Here is a 16,383-nt window from a genome sequence, read left to right as displayed (position 1 = left end):
ACAGCCTTCCTGAAGACACTGGAGGGTATAAATGTATCTCCAAACACCATCATATTGGGTGACTTCAACTACCCGAATATAGACTGGAAACATTACTCAAGCCCTAACTTTCTAGCCCAACGGTTCCTGGAGTTCATAAATTCAAATGCCATGGAACAGCTAGTCACTGTTCCCACGAGAGGAGAAAATATACTAGATCTCATTATCACAAACATGGGGACAAAATGCTCCACACCGGAAGTGTATCCCTCATTGGTGAGATCTGATCATAAACTAATCTCACTGGAAATCCACATCCCGGGCCCACCCCAAACAAAAAAGACCACAGTGAAGAAATTCTCTAAAGCAAACTTCATACTACTCAAGACTGGTGTGGTATCCTTCAAGGCCCCTGAGCCAGTGTAAACCACAACCCAAGCTGCGGAAGCCCTTACAAATGCCTTCTATGAACACCTCCAGGACTGCATGGATCAGGCAATCCCAAATAAAACCAAGACTCTTTCCACAAAGGGCAAACGCCCAGTCTGGTGGACCCCAGCCATTAACAAACTTTACAATAAGAGGAGAAAGCTATTACATGATAGAACAAAATCCATAAAGGAAGTCACCCCTGATCATTATTAGTAAAAAATACGAGCACTCATAAAATCAACTAAGGCCAATTTTGAGAGAAAAATTGCCATGGATTCAAAGGACAATCATAAGGCCTTTTTCAGCTATGTTAGGAACCTGGGTGGAAACTCCCAGATATGCTCAGAATTAGTCCAAAATGATACAAAAATCACTGAACCCACAGACATTGCCAACATACTGGCAGACAGGTTCAGTGCAAACTTCACCCCTCTCCCCTAAAGGAGAGATAACTATCCCAGCAGAGTGTAGCCTCCCGACATCTCAAATGCGCAGGTGAAAGCTGCTCTCTCTAAAGCTAAAACACAGCATCAATGGGACCAGATGGTGTTCCCGGCTGTGTGCTACACGAAGCTAAATGAGGAATTAAACCCGCACATAAGGCAGCTGTTTAATCTCAGCCTTACCACAGGATACGTGCCCAAGGAGTGGCGTGCGGCAACTGTGGTCCCACTCCACAAAGGCGGTGCCTCTACGGACCCTGGTAATTACCGCCCATAAGCTTAACAAGTCTAGTCTGCAAAGCTATGGAGAGGATCATAATGGAGCTCATAAACAAAGATATAGGGGACTTGCAGACATTGGACCCGACCCAGTTTGGCTTCGTCAAGGGCAGATCATGCCTTTTGAACTTGGTCGACTTCTTCGAAACAGTCACCAAGGCCATTGATGAGGGAAAGGCAGTCCATACAGCCTACCTTGACCTTGCAAAGGCCTTCGACACAATACCCCACTCGGGTATTGTAGAAAACCTTACCAGCTTAAATGTAAACCCATGTCACAAGATGGGTTGCAAACTGGCTTAAGGACAGAACCCACAGGGTTAGAGTTGCTGGCGCTATGTCAGACTCCAAGCCGGTCACAAGCTGTGTCCCACAGGGCTCGGTCCTTGGCCCCCTATTGTTCGGCATCTACTTCTCAGAAGTACAGGCCAACATGGGAGGACTTTGGCTGACAAAGTTTGCAGACGACTGCAAACTGGGTGCCATAGTGGAAAGTGCATCGGACACGGATATCCTTCAGAAGGGACTCACGGAAACAGATAGCTGGTGCCAGAGCCATGGCCTGAAGTTAAACGCCAAAAAATGTAGTCATACCCTTCGGGAAAAACAAGGTAACCCCAAGTTACCATACAGGTGGCAATCCACTAAGCACAGAAGAGGTTATCAGGGACCTGGGGACCCAGGTTGACAGTGGCCTTTCTTTTGACACTCACGTTGCTAAAGTGGTTAGAAAGACCTTCTACCTTGCCCACCTGATCATGAAGGGATTCACATCCAGATCTAGTGAGGTCATTGTTTCCCTGTACTCTTCACTTATCAGACCAATGATCGAGTACAATGCCCCATTCGGGATGTATCGCACCCATCTGCAGCAATTGGAGAGACCCCAAAAGTTCCTCACCAAAAGGATAAAGGGACTCCAAAATCTGTCATATGCTGCAAGATTGAAGAAACTCCAGCTCTATTCAGTTGCATACCGTCTGCTCAGAGGTGACATGTGCCTGACATACAAGACCATGTCCAACCCGGAATTAATGGACATGCTCCACCTCAAAAAATCCAAATCCACCAAAACTACTAGAGCAAGCGACAAACCTTAGCACGGATATAAATAGGACGTGCTGGAGGGATAGATTTATCACTCAGAGACTCCCTATGCTGTGGAATAAAATCCCGGTCCATGTGAGGCAGAGCACCTCGTTGGCTCTGTTCAAGAGAAATCTTGACCCACATGTGGATGGGAGATCGTAGGTTTATCCCGGGAATCATCTCTGTGTCACTGCTGGACAGAGGCACAACAAACTAATGGGCACAGTATTTTTTCATATAAGGGGTGGCGTAAGCCACAAAAATTTGGGCTAGGCCTATAAATGCCTTTGGGCAGATAGCCTAGTATAAACCTATGAACCTATGAACATCTACATTTATGGTAAGAGTACACAACTGTACTATGTCTTTCGTGGTTCACTGTTGCAGTCATGACTGTAGGGTTGAGTCCCAAAGCTAAGAAAGGGTGGCTGGAGGAGAAACAGAAGGAGCGGCCACAAAACTTTGCAAAACCGCAGAAGCAAAACCAGCCCTAGATTTAGAATAGAGAGGGAGGTTGTAATGCTTAGAAAAAGTATGCACAGAGCTCCGAGTAGCAGCCTCTAAAATATCCTTGGTAGGAACCCCACAAAGAAAGGCTGCTGAAGTAGCAGTAGCCTGGGTAGAATGAGTCCTAATATTAACAGGAACTGGATTGCCATGAAAAGAGTAACAGAACTTGATGCAGTGGGCAATCCACTTAGAAATAGTTTGCTTAGTGATTGCTTTCCTTAGAACAGTAGGAGCATAAGCGACAAACAATTGGTCAGATTTCCTGAATATCTTGGTCCTGTCCAGGTAAAAACGAAGCTGCCTGTGCACGTCCAAAGAGTGTAAAAGACTTTCTTCCTCACTTGAGGATTAGGATAAAAAGTAGGCAAATGAATAGTCTGATTCAAGGCCACTGCCGAAACCACCTTAGGCATAAAGGTGGGATTAGTCCTTAGGGAAACCCTGTCCTGATGAAAAATAATGAAGGGTTCCACAGCCATGAGTTCTTGCAATTCCGAAATTCTTCTAGCAGAGGTTATAGCTAAAAGAAAAGCAGTTTTCCAAGACAAAAATTTTAAATCCGTGGAAGCTGCAGGTTCAAAAGGAGACGAGGTTAATTTTTCCAAAACATAGTTAAGATCCCAAGTGGGAACAGGTGCTGTTATAGGGGGCCGAACATTCTTAGCCCCTCTAAGAAATTAAGTTATGGAAGAGAAAAAAATCGGAGGATCCGTATTGTAATGTGTAGAAATAGCAGAAGCATGAAGCTTGATAGATGAAAAAGATAGGCCCGTATGTAACAACTCTGCCAGATACTTTAAAATCAGAGGAATGTTCGGAACAGTAGAATCACCACCTTGGACCCGATTCCAGGAGCAAAATCTTTTCCACTAGATTTCCTAGTGCTGGGCCGTCCAGCTTCAAGAATTACATCCATTACCTGTTTGGAAAGAGTAGAGGTGTTTACAGACCCTGAATCGCCAGGCAGCTAGATTCAGAGTTTTGACATGACTGTGCAGGATCCGGCCGTTCTGTTGAGACAGTAGATGAGGGATTTGAGGCAGAATCCAGGGAGGCTCCTGAACTAGGTTCATCAGAGTGGAATACCAGAATTGTCGAGGCCAACTGGGAGCCAGTAAAATCATTTGCGGTCTGTCCTGTTTTATCTTCAGAAGTACCCGAGGTTGAAGAGGAAAAGGCAAGTACAAATATGACTCCATCATTGTCTATGCTGGTGTGAATGACCTGAGACGTACCTCCATGGACTACATGAAAAGAGACATAGAGGAGCTCTCTGAGCATGTAGCCCAGGCTGGTATGACCCTGACCTTGAGTAGCTTCTTACCCTCACCAAGAATGATGCCACAATATGAAGACAAGATGATCAATTTCAACAATTGGCTTAAGTATTGGTGTCATTCAAAGGGGATCAAATGCCCGTCAGCTTGGGATGATATGCACGACAAGCCACGATGCTTTGCAAGGGACGGCTTGCACCTGTCACCCCTGAGCTTTTGGATATTGGCAAAGGCTCTTGCTACCCCCATAGTGCCTTTTTTAGGCAAGTCTCAAAAGACAAACCCACCTCCATAGGTATCACAAGGGATAAGAAACTAAGAGTAATGCTACTCAACGCCAGAAGTCTAAACCTCAAGATGCACTTTTCGAAACTCTCCTTAGCATGGAGAACATCGATATCTGTGCAGTAACAGAAACCTGGTTCAGGACACCCGAGAGCACCCCAGCACTACCAGGTTATACCTCATACCATGCTTTTCGGCCCCAAAACTTGGACCGAACCACAAAAGGAGGGGGAGTATCGATATTCATCAAAGATACCCACACCTCCAGGTTGGTGGCAAAGCACGAAGCATCAGAGACTATCCATGTGCAACTAACCGTGGGTAAAACTGCCTTCCAGTTTATAGCCTGCTACAGACCACCCTCCCAAACCCAGGAACCCCACTTGGCCTTCCTGAGAACACTGGAAAATATGAAGGTCTCTCAAACACCATTATATTGGGCGACTTCAACTACCCAAACATAGATTGGGAGCATTACTCTAGCTCCAACACCCTTGCCCAAAGGTTCCTAGAATTCATAAACTCAAATGCTATGGAACAACTTGTTACCACTCCCACAAGAGGGGAAAACATACTGGACCTGATCATCACCAACATGGGGACTCTATGCTCCAGACCAGAAGTGTATCCCTCACTGGTAAGATCAGACCATAAACTGATCTCACTGGATATTCACATCCCGACCCCACCCCCTGCCCAGAAAACCACAGTGAAAAACTTCTCTAAAGCAAATTTCACACTCCTCAAAACCGAGGTGGAATCCTTCAAAGCCCCCGGGCCTGTGGAAAATACGGCCCAGACCGCAGAATCCTTTATAAATGCATTCTCTGAACACCTTCAGGAATGCATGGATCATGCAATCCCAAATAAAACCAAGACCCAATTCTCTAAAGGCAGACAACCTGTCTGGTGGACCCCAGCCATAAACAAACTATACAATAGAAGGAGGAAGCTACTACATGACAGAGCAAAATCCCAAAAAGAGAAGGCATCTCTGATCAATATTAGCAAAAAACTAAGGGCACTCATAAAATCGTCAAAGGCCAGCTTCGAGAGAAAAATTGCACAGGACACTAAGGATAATCACAAGGCTTTCTTTAGTTATGTTAGGAACCTGGGTGGGAATTCCCAGATATGCTCAGAATTAGTCCAAAATGACAAAAAATACACCGAACCCACAGACATTGCCAACATCCTAGCTGACAGGTTCAGCGCAAACTCCCCCCCCCTCCCCACCAAAAAGGCAAATATCTATCCCAGCAGAGTGCTGCCCCCCTGACATCTCAGATACTCAGGTGGGAGCCGCCATCTCCAAAGCAAAAAAACACAGCATCAATGGGACCAGACAGTGTCCCGGGCTGCGTCCTACATGAACTCCAAAAAGTGCTAAACCCAAACATAAAACTACTGTTCAATCTCAGCCTTACTACAGGATATGTACCCAAAGATTGGCGTACAGCAACAGTGGTCCCCCTCCACAAAAGTGGTGCCTCACCGGACCCTGGAAACTATCGCCCTATAAGCCTGACTACCTTGGTCTGCAAAGCTATGGAAAGGATCATCATGGACCTCATAAAGATATTGGGGACCTACAGACACTGGATCCTACCCAGTTCGGCTTTGTTAAGGGCAGATCCTGCCTCTTAAACCTGGTTGACTTCTTTGAAACCGTCACCAAGGCCATTGACGAAGGGAAGGTGGTCCACACAGCCTATCTGGACCTCGCAAAAGCCTTCGATACAATACCCCACTCGGGCATTATAGATAAGCTCACCAGCTTAAATATAAACCCCTATGTCACTAGATGGGTTGCAAACTGGCTCAAGGACAGAACCCACATGGTTAGAATTGCTGGAGCCATGTCAGACTCCAAACCAGTTACAAGTGGCGTCCCACAAGGCTCAGTCCTGGGACCTCTCTTGTTTGGTATATATTTCTCAGAGGTACAGGCCAACACGGAAGGACTGTGGCTGACCAAGTTCGCAGATGACTGCAAACTGGGTGCCATAATCGACTCTCCAGCCGACACAAGCATCCTCCAAAAGGGCCTCATAGAAACAGACAACTGGTGCCAGAGCCATGGCCTCAAGCTAAATGCCAAAAAGTGTATAGTCATCCCCTTTGGCAAAAACAAAGTGCCCACAATTTACCACATAGGTGGTAATCCATTAAGTACAGAAGTAGTAATTAGGGACCTGGGGACCCAAGTTGATAGCAATCTCTCATTTGACAACCACGTGGCCAAAGTGGTTAGAAAAACATTTTATATAGCCCACCTAATCATGAAGGGATTCACATCTAGATTAGGGGAGGTCATCGTGCCTCTTTACTCATCCCTCATCAGGCCCATAATCGAGTACAATGCCCCTTTTGGGATGTACCTTACCAAACACCTGCAGCAACTGGAAAGACCCCAAAAGTACCTCACCAAGATGATCAAAGGGCTCAAACAGATGCCATATGCTGCCCGGTTAAAGAAACTCCAGCTCTACTCAGTGGCATACTGCCTGCTCAGAGGTGACCTGTGCCTGACGTATAAGGCCATGTCCCACCCGGAATTAAGGGACATGCTGCACCTCAAAAAATCCAAATCCCATCGAGCTACACGCTCGAGAGACTTGAACCTCAGCACTGAAATAAATAGGACATGCTGGAGGAACAGATTCATAACCCAGAGGCTCCCTTCACTCTGGAATAAAATCCCAGTCCAGGTTAGGCAGAGTCCCTCATTGATTCTCTTCAAGAGGAATCTTGATGAGTGGATGGGAGATCGTAGGTTTACCCCGGGTATCACTTCTGTGTCACTGTTAGACAGAGGCACAGTATACTAACCTCAAAAAAGGGCATAGCAAAATTAATTTAAAATGGGTGGAGAAAGCCAAACACACTCTGGCTAGGCTTATCCCTAGGGCAGATAGCCTAGTATGAACCTATGAACCTAAAAGCATATACTGAGAGGTGTTTCCAACTGAAAGAGAGGGCATCCACTTGCCATGCTAGTTTGTGGTAGGTCCTGGTGCAGAATGTTGGAAGTTGATGATTCTGAGGGGATGCAAAAAGATCTATGTCAGGACATCCCCATGCCTGTACTATCATCCTGAATATCCGAACATCCATTCATGTGGATCCGAAAGTGTCCTGCACAATGTGTCTGCCAGAGTGTTTTTTCCTGGCAGGAATTGTGCCTGTAAGTGGACTCTGCAGGTCAGTGCAGTGTACCACAGAGCCATGGCTAACCTGCACAGGGAATAAGAGTGAGAGTCCCCCTGCTTGTTTATGTACCACATCACTGTTGTGTTGTCTGTCTTTATCAACAACTGCCCTGGTAGAAGAAAGTCCCTGAAGGCTATCACAGCATTCTGTACAGCGAGCATCTCCTTCAAATTTATGTGCAGGTGAATTTGTTCCTTTGTCCAAACACCCTGAAGACATCTCCCGTGCATGTGGGCTCCCCAGGCATAATCTGAAGCATCAGTTGTCAGAACTTGGTTGGTTGGTGAAGGACAAAAAGGCCTTCCCTTGTTCTGGAGATGGGCTTCGGCCCACCAAAGAAACTCTTGCTGTAGACAAGGCAAAATCATGATTGTTTCTAAACTGTGGTAATGCTGAGACCACACACTTTGAGGTACCACTGTAGTTTCCTTATATGCAGTCTTGCATATGGTATTAGGAGAATGCAGGAAGCCATGTAACCTAAAGCCTGCAAAACCTTTCTTGCAGTGAGCTGTTTCATTGAAGCCAGTTGCGCTTTTTTGTCTGGTGTCAAGGAAGCCATCTGGGTTGTAGCACTCAGAAGAGCACCCAGGAAAGTAATCTGTTGTGTGGGCACCAGATTTGACTTCTTTAGATTCACTGTGAATCCGAGGTACTGTAGAAGATGCTGCACAAAAGCTAGATGCTGAAGTAGAGTGTCTTTGTTGTCCGCTTGAATAAGACAGTCATCCAGATAAGGCTATATTTGAATCCCCTTCTGTCTGCAAAACACCATTACTTGTGCCAGGCGCTTTGTAAAGACCCTGGGCGCAGTAGATAAGCCAAAGGGCAGCACAGACAACTGGCAATGCTTCGAGCCCGCTTTGAATCACAGATACCTTCTGCACTCTCGCCTTATAGGAATATGCAAGTAAGCTTCCTTTAAGTCCAGAGTCACCATCCAGGCATTCTTGCCCAACATAGGCAGCAGCTGCTGCAGAGTGACCATCTTGAATTTTGGTACATCTAGGAAGGTGTTTAGTACGGAAATGTCCAGGATTGGTCTCCACGAATTTTCCTTCCTGGGAACCAGGAAAAGTCTTGAATAAAAACCTTTCCCTATTTTTAAATTTGGTACCAATTCTATAGCCCTCATAGCTAAGAGGGACTGAACCTGCAGTTGTGCCTCTGCCCAATGATGATTTGGCAGATCTGGCCAACTGTTCGGTCTTGGCAAGGTGTGAAAATGAAATCTGTAACCTCTTGAGATTATGTCCAGAACCCATTTGTCCCAGGTTATGCGGCCCCAATTTAGATAAAAAAAAGAAATCTTTCCTCCCAAAGGAGCTTCCAAGAGAGGAGCCCCTGGAACCAGAGAGAGAGAGAGTCATAAAGACTGTTTCTGGTAGGGTTGAGACTCATCTTCACCACCTTTGGGAGAGGGGGCAGGCCACTGCCTATTCCTAAAAAGGGTTTGTGCCTGTCCCCTACCTCTGGGACGCCTGAATCTGCTTCTCTGAGGCCTGTCCGAGCTCGGAAAGGACCAAGGTTTAGCTAGCCAGTGCCTGCTAAATCTAGGAGGTTGCACCTATAGAAAATCCTTAACCGTCTGCATAGATTTGGCTTTGTCCTCCATTTTCTTTAATACCTCTTCAGCTTTGGCCCCAAACAAAACATTGTGCTGCAAAGGGGCATCCAAAAGTTTGGCTTTAACCTGATCCGGCAAGCTTTGTTCCTTTAACCAAACATGTCTTCTAACAACTGTGCCAGTTGTCGCAGCCCTACAAGAAGCTTCAAAAAATCAAAACCACAATGCAGGGTATGTTTACCCACTTGTTCAATAGCATGCAATAAATCCTGTAACTCCTTGTCATCCGCACCAATAGAAACAGCTGACATCTTTTGTGTAAATACAGACAAGAGGTACTGCTGATACTTTAGCATATGAAATTGACAGTTCAAAGCTCTAATAGACAATGTAGCAGAAGTATAAACGTTTTTACCCCATCTTTCCAAAGCCCTGGACTCTCGGTCAGAGGGAATAGGATGTTTAGCAGGGGCTGCCTTAACACCCTTAGGGCCCTGAGAAATTGTTTCCGGATCAGGTGAAAGATTCTTAAAAAGAAACTTGTGAGAATCTGGAACCCAATAATACCTATCTGGTTTGACCGGAGTAGGGGGAAAAGAATCAGGAGAGAGGGAAGCTTCTGAAAAAACATCTACAATGTCCAATACAGGAGGAATAGCAAGAGGCTTATGCTGAGGGAGAAGAAGAAAATCCCTAAGCCTTTTCTTGGTTTCAGGGAATTCCTGCCCTTCCCAGTGAAAATGCTCCCTCATATCATGCAAAGTTTCACCAAAAGAATAATCCTCAGGAGGAGAGGCTGAAGGAAAGGAATCTTCAGCATCAGAATCCTCATAAGGAGGAAAGGAACAATCGTGCTCAAGGGAAGAAGCAGAAGAAACAGAAATTTGGTCTGAAGAAACATAATCGGACTGTAATCTAGGCTTTTTGTCAGGAGAGGGATGAGAACCCCTGATCATAGATAACAAATCTTCAGCCATCCTAAGCATCTGCCTTTGAGGCCTAGGACCCTGATCAAAAGGAGTCTGTGCTTGCCATTTCTTTTTAGCTGGAGCCTTAGTCATAGTCTTAGAATGCAAATCTGAATCCATATTTACATGAAGCTGTGAAGGCCTGAAAACTCCCTCAGAAGCCGGTACCTGCCTACCGGCTCCGGACTCAACTGAGGGAGTAGTATCTGAAGGTCCATTCCCTGGCAATTCTGAAGGCCCCATCAGCTCCACACCGGAGTTGGTACAGGCAGTTGGTTCAAAAGAGGCGGACGACAGGGGCTACACAAAGATGCCTCACTAACGACCGACGAACCAGCAACTGGTAAAAACTGAGTAATATCCTCTGCTTTGGATCTCGGAGGCCTGTCTTTATCTTTGCGCCTCTTACACACACCAGAACCTGGAAAAGAATCCGAAGACATATTATAATTAAACCTTTTAAAAAAATAGTAGAAGGCAAAGTTGTACCTATGCCTAATAGTACGCTGATTAAATCTAGCACAAAACCCACAGTTAGCAATGTCGTGGTCAGACCCCAGACAGGGAATACAATAAGAGTGAAAATTCCTATGAGGTATTTGTTTCCCACAAGAAATACAATTATTAACTTTTTATGACATCTGACTGGAGCAAGGAAAAGACCTCCCCAATGGGGTACTTATCTTGAAAAACGAAAAATTCTGGAAGTAAATCCAAAAACAGACAGGAGTAGGCCGACCGGCATCAGCGAACTGCTCAGGGCACCGCACGGCAAGAAAGATTGGGGTAATGGCATCGGCTGAGGTCTTTATACTTCCTGGCGCATTGACATCAGGATAAAAGCGACCTCAGCTGACGCCCAATCCAGACTTTGGGATTCTGGCCGATCGAGGGCTGCTGCTGGCAGGAAGAACCCTACAGTCATGACCGCAACAGTGAACCATGAAGGACATCAGACCTCCAGGTTACCAGCTCTAGAAAAAAAATTGATTAGACATTTCCAGAAGCTTACAGAGGATAACCAGAACTACAGCTCAGTTAGTTTACAAAAGTAGTCACTTCTCCTGGGATGTAAACTGCTGTCAAAGTGATTGCTCAATTAATAGACAATTGCCACATCCACTTTGCCTCTCTGTACATGGAGTAGAGGGCATGCCACCCTTTACATACCATGTTATCATCTAGTTGTCTGACAGGAGCAAGCAGACAGCTGCACTTTCTGCTTGCTCCACTCATCTCAACTTCCCTGCCAACAGTTTATGGCTGGGCATCCTCCTGTAGACTAAGTCTATCTATACAAAGTTCCCACCTGAAGGATTCCACTTTTGCACTCTAAAAACCACAGGCAAAGTGGTCATCAGTAAGACCTGTGCTAGGTTCCATTATAAGAGAAGAATCACAGTGACATTACTGGTAAATACCCACCACTCTGGAGTCTGATAAGGGTGCAACTCCAAAACAATATACATAATGGCAATGTTATTTTGTAGCCACAACCACCGCATGGTTCACTGCACCATCCAGATCCTCAAGAATGTGAGTGGAACTGTAAAAATTATGGGCACCATAAAGCCCAAGAGGGTATACAGCCATGAATCTGCTGTATACTCATACAGAACAAGGAAACTCCTGGCTGACTCAGTGGTAAAGGAAGTCAAAACCTTGACTACAGTCCTAGCGACCCTAGCTCACCTAGTGAGTATAAATATCAGAAAAGGAAAATGGGATGGGAATGAACTGTCAGTGTGCACATCAAGAAAGGAGCAGTCATTTAGCATATTTCATAAGTTACCTAGCAACCAAAAATTATTTTAAGCAGAGAAACTTGTGTAAGGATGGATACAAATGGTGCAGCTAGCACCTGAAAGCATACACACCACTAAGTCGCACCTTGCAACATGCACTTTGACATGAGGAAAGCGGTATGGTATAATACACACCCCCACCAGATCTCACCCACACTAGAGTGGTAGCAGTCAGACTGACAGGACAAGAAAAAAGTTGCAGACGACAAAAAAAAACTTTTGTACTGCTGCTCATACAAAGAAAATCCTCATGAGTTGGTCAAGAAATGACTTTTGGAGGAGAATGCTTTTGGCAGTTGCAAGGAACAGCAATGGGAGCTTCCTTTGCACCCATTTATGCGGATTTGTCCATGGCCTGTTTTGAAGAATGTATGTTATATGATACATCACATAACATTTACATGGTGGAAATCGAGATCTGGCGACGGTATTTGTATGATTGCTGGATGGTGTGGAAGACGGACGAAATATATTTACAGGAGTTTATGGATTACCTGAATGGTAACATTTGGGGTATTGAGTTTACGGTTAAAAGTAACAGAACTATTGATTTTTTGGATGTTACTGTTTACCGTAACAAAGATGACACACTAAGCACTAAAACATTTAGAAAATACCCACAATACAATACTTTGTTACATGCATCCAGTATGCACCTGAACCACACCATCCGCAACATCCCTAAATCTCAGTTTATGCATATCAGATGCATTTGTTCATCTCGGGTGGAATTTGAACATGCCAGACAAGATCTATACCATAGATTTCAAGACAGAGGATATAGAGACATGGACATATATCAAGCTAGTTCATGGAGCAACACCATAGACAGAAGGACTTTGCTACAATACAAAAAATCAGGGCATGCTAATCGAGACTCTATCTTGAGATTTGTGACTACATATGGCAGGAACCAACAAATTGTCAGGGATATATTGAATTCAAACTGGAACATTCTTTTGGCTAATGATAGTTTAAGGACATTATTAGGCCCTCAGTGTCAGATGTCATACAGACGAGGCAAGAACCTGGGAGGGCTTTTTTCACATTACAAACATAGAGAAGGGGGAGGAGCGGTATATCACCAGACCACCATTATTGGAGACAAACTAATTGGTACTTTTCCATGTGGCCATTGTTGCTCCTGCCTACAGGTTAGTACACTTAAAGAATTTACCAGTGCCAACACTAATCGTGTATTTAAAACGAGGGTGTTTGGAAATTGCAGTAGTACATGGATAATCTACTTAGCTACCTGCTAATGTAAAGCCTTCTACGTTGGTCAAACATCAAGATCTCTTAGAATAAGGATGACAGAACATCGTAGTGACATTAAGAACAAAAAAGAAACAAATGCTTTGTACTGACACACGATACAACATCCCAATGCTCATTTTATATTCGTGATCATTGACAAAATTCAGGGAGACAGGAACAACCAACAAGGTTGGCACACCATTTTAAACCATAAGGAACAATATTGGATCACCAACCTTGGATGTTTATTTCCACCAGGTCTGAATGACCATCTGTGAGTTTTATATAATATTGGGTGGTTTCAAGAGTATGGCAATATCATATATACACATAGATCAAAAATTAGTGTGAATAATATAATGGTGGTCAAGTTTACCACAATTAACATTAGCATTCGACCAAGTATGGTATGCATTCTTTTATATATCCACAAAAGTAGGACACACACACACATATATATATATATATATATATATATATATATATACACACACAGTTTTGTATTTGTATCTGTCATGATGTTTTGAAATATATAGCAAAGTATTATAACAATAATTTAGGCATCATTCATAAGGAGACTATTTGAAATCATTAGAACCAATATTAATAGCAGACAATGACGGCCTATTTTTCTAACTTTATATATTAATATGGTATATGATCATTACTTTTTATTTTATTGACATAAGGTTATCATACATAATAAATACCAGTTGTAGTCAGATTTACAATTCTTTATTCTTGAATACCAATGTATGCTTATTTATAAATACATGGAGTATGCCCCTGGCTTATCACCATGGAATCTGTATGCACAAATGATTTTTTCAAAACTCTTTTTTTATCCTTGAAAATATGATATAATGTTTATATTTTTGGCACTAAATGTCACTGGGCGAATGCTTTGCAACTAAGATGATATATGTACTTTGATACTCCATCCACTAGGTTGTGCTATACCACTGCTTCAAGGTAATTAAAGATCACTACAAATATAGGCTGTTTGATTTCACATCAAAAAATCTTCTTGTATCCATTGACAAAGGCTGAATAGCCGAAACCAGTCTGGATTATGGTTTTGGAGCAATAATAAAGTAATCTTTATTACATTGTGTTCACTATCGTTTTTGCTGGTCGTTGGTGGTTTTATGTATTGGACTGACCCTGCACGCCATCCTTGCGGAGCACTTTGTTTGCTGTTGGCTCTTTTACACACCATGGCACAGGCTGCCCACAGTCAGAACAGTTGTACATACTCTGTGCAAGTCACTTGAGTGTGTTCACAGGCTCTCTCTCCACTTGATTTTTGCAAATAACAGTTTTGTCTGACTTTTAGACTATGCATATTCAGAGAATGCAGTGCTCTCCCTTCTTACAGTATTTGGATAAAACACAAAGAGATACATGGTCTTGTTCAAGAAATGTCAACTACTACTATTGGCATGAACAAACGGCTGGTGCAATGAGACACCCTACCCTTGTGAAAAAATAAATCAAGGATGATGCTCTGGACATCAGGGCTGGTAGTCCTGAGATCCTCTAGCAGATGTCACAACCATCAAGATTATCATCTTCCAAAATACAGGGGGGGGGGGGGGTTAATATTAGCTTCTCTAAAACAAAGTTAAGGTCCCATGGTTTGGTAAATGTTCCTCAAGGGTGGTTTAAGATGCATTATTCCTTTTAAAAATAGTTTTAACTGGTAAAAGATGACACAAAGGAATATCAAGAGGTTGACAGGCTGAGACAGCAGGAGCACGAATCTTTAAAGATGCATAGGATAGGCCTGCTTGTAAAGGTATGACAGACAACTCACAAGTGACACTCAGGCCCTGGTTCCTGGATAGGCATTAAAGGAGGAATTTACCATTTAGCTAGAATGACTTCCATGTATTTGATGTACTAGCCTCCCACATTATATTTAACATGCCCTTGGACAGCACGTGCCTGGAAGGAATGAGAGCTAGATCACAATGTCAGCCTTAGTGTGGTCAGGTTTGGGACATTAGGGACCCCTTTTTCTGGATCAAGCAGTTCACATGCTGGGTCAACACTTCCCTTTTGCTAGTGTCGGCAAAAGGGAAAACCAATGCTTCCTGTGCCAAAATGGGGCTAATCTGCATGTCTGGCCTATTCTGAATTTTCTGCAATGTCCTGAGGATCAAGGTTATAGGAAGGAATTGCTACAGCTGCAGTCCTCAAGCAGAACTGCTTGTTTTCTGCGGAAAAGGATTTACTTCTAGCACTCTCCACTTAGTGGTCAGATCCAGAAAGGTTGCCTTGTTCAGCATCCATTTGTATTGCTCTACCTGGGATTTGCTCTGCCAGTCTGACAATGCATTCACATGTGACGGGATGTAGGCCACACTGAGGGTCAGCCCAAATCCTGAGCAATCTCCTATGCCTGAATTACCAGTCTGCATAGTAGATCCCCTAAGTTGCTGATAAACCACACGAAAGTTTGTCTGGAGGAATTTGGAGGGACCCTGTACCAAAAGCTGGCTGAAAACTTAACTGTTAAATACCAACCCTCATTTCTTTCACATTTTTGTTTCTCTCTCTTGTGACCTGACCTCCCATACTTGGTCTAAGGAATCTGTACAGGCAACAGTCTGAAAGGAACCCTTAAGATGAGTATGTACCTGCATCTGCTAACATGAAAGTTGCTTCTTAATAGATTCTATTAGCTGAGAATGCTGACATGTATTGCACAAGTACCACAGCAACTTCCTTATACATAGTCTTGCCTGTGGAACCATGAAAATGCATGATGCCAAGTACCTCAGACTGCTGAGAAATTTCCTTTACATAATGATGTCTTTTTCAACGGTTTTCCGGAAGGACCAGGCCAGGGATGGCATTTTGTTCTGTGTGAGAAAAGCCTCAGCTGTTCTGTTTTCAACGATGCCTCTAAAAACACCTCTTGGTTTGACAGGATCACATTCAACTGTGGGAGATGGAGTGAGTGCAAGATGACCTCTGTAAGCATGCAAGGGTGAACTCCAAGACCTTCTGAACCTCCTCCATGAAGTCCCTGTTTGAACCAGGCAGTCATCCAGGCAGGGATAAATGCAAATTCCCTTTACCCTGTAAAAGGCTATTACTGGAACCAAACACTCTAAAGACCCTGGGAGCAGCAGACCAGCAAAGGGGCAAAAGAGGTAAACTGGAAATGTCATCCCCTTGCTTGTAAAATTAGGAACCTCCTGTAGACAATGGATTGGGAATACAATGATACGCATCTTTTAGGCCAATGCTGGCAAGGAATGAGAGTATCAA

At 43.9% G+C, this 16,383-nt stretch overlaps 1 protein-coding gene across 2 annotated transcripts in view; it reads right to left on the bottom strand.

The window, feature by feature from the left end:
- LOC122799732 (TGF-beta-activated kinase 1 and MAP3K7-binding protein 2-like) overlaps positions 1 to 16,383 on the bottom strand; it is a 368,141-nt gene that overhangs the window by 263,565 nt on the left and 88,193 nt on the right. The window lies entirely within an intron of this gene.

This window comes from Protopterus annectens, chromosome 1.part0 (assembly GCF_019279795.1).
Source record: "Protopterus annectens isolate FY-2018-M chromosome 1.part0, PAN1.0, whole genome shotgun sequence".
NCBI classification, from domain to species: domain Eukaryota; kingdom Metazoa; phylum Chordata; order Ceratodontiformes; family Protopteridae; genus Protopterus; species Protopterus annectens.
The sequence above is the reverse complement of the archived record's forward strand: the minus strand, read 5'-3'. Positions and strand labels throughout refer to the sequence as shown.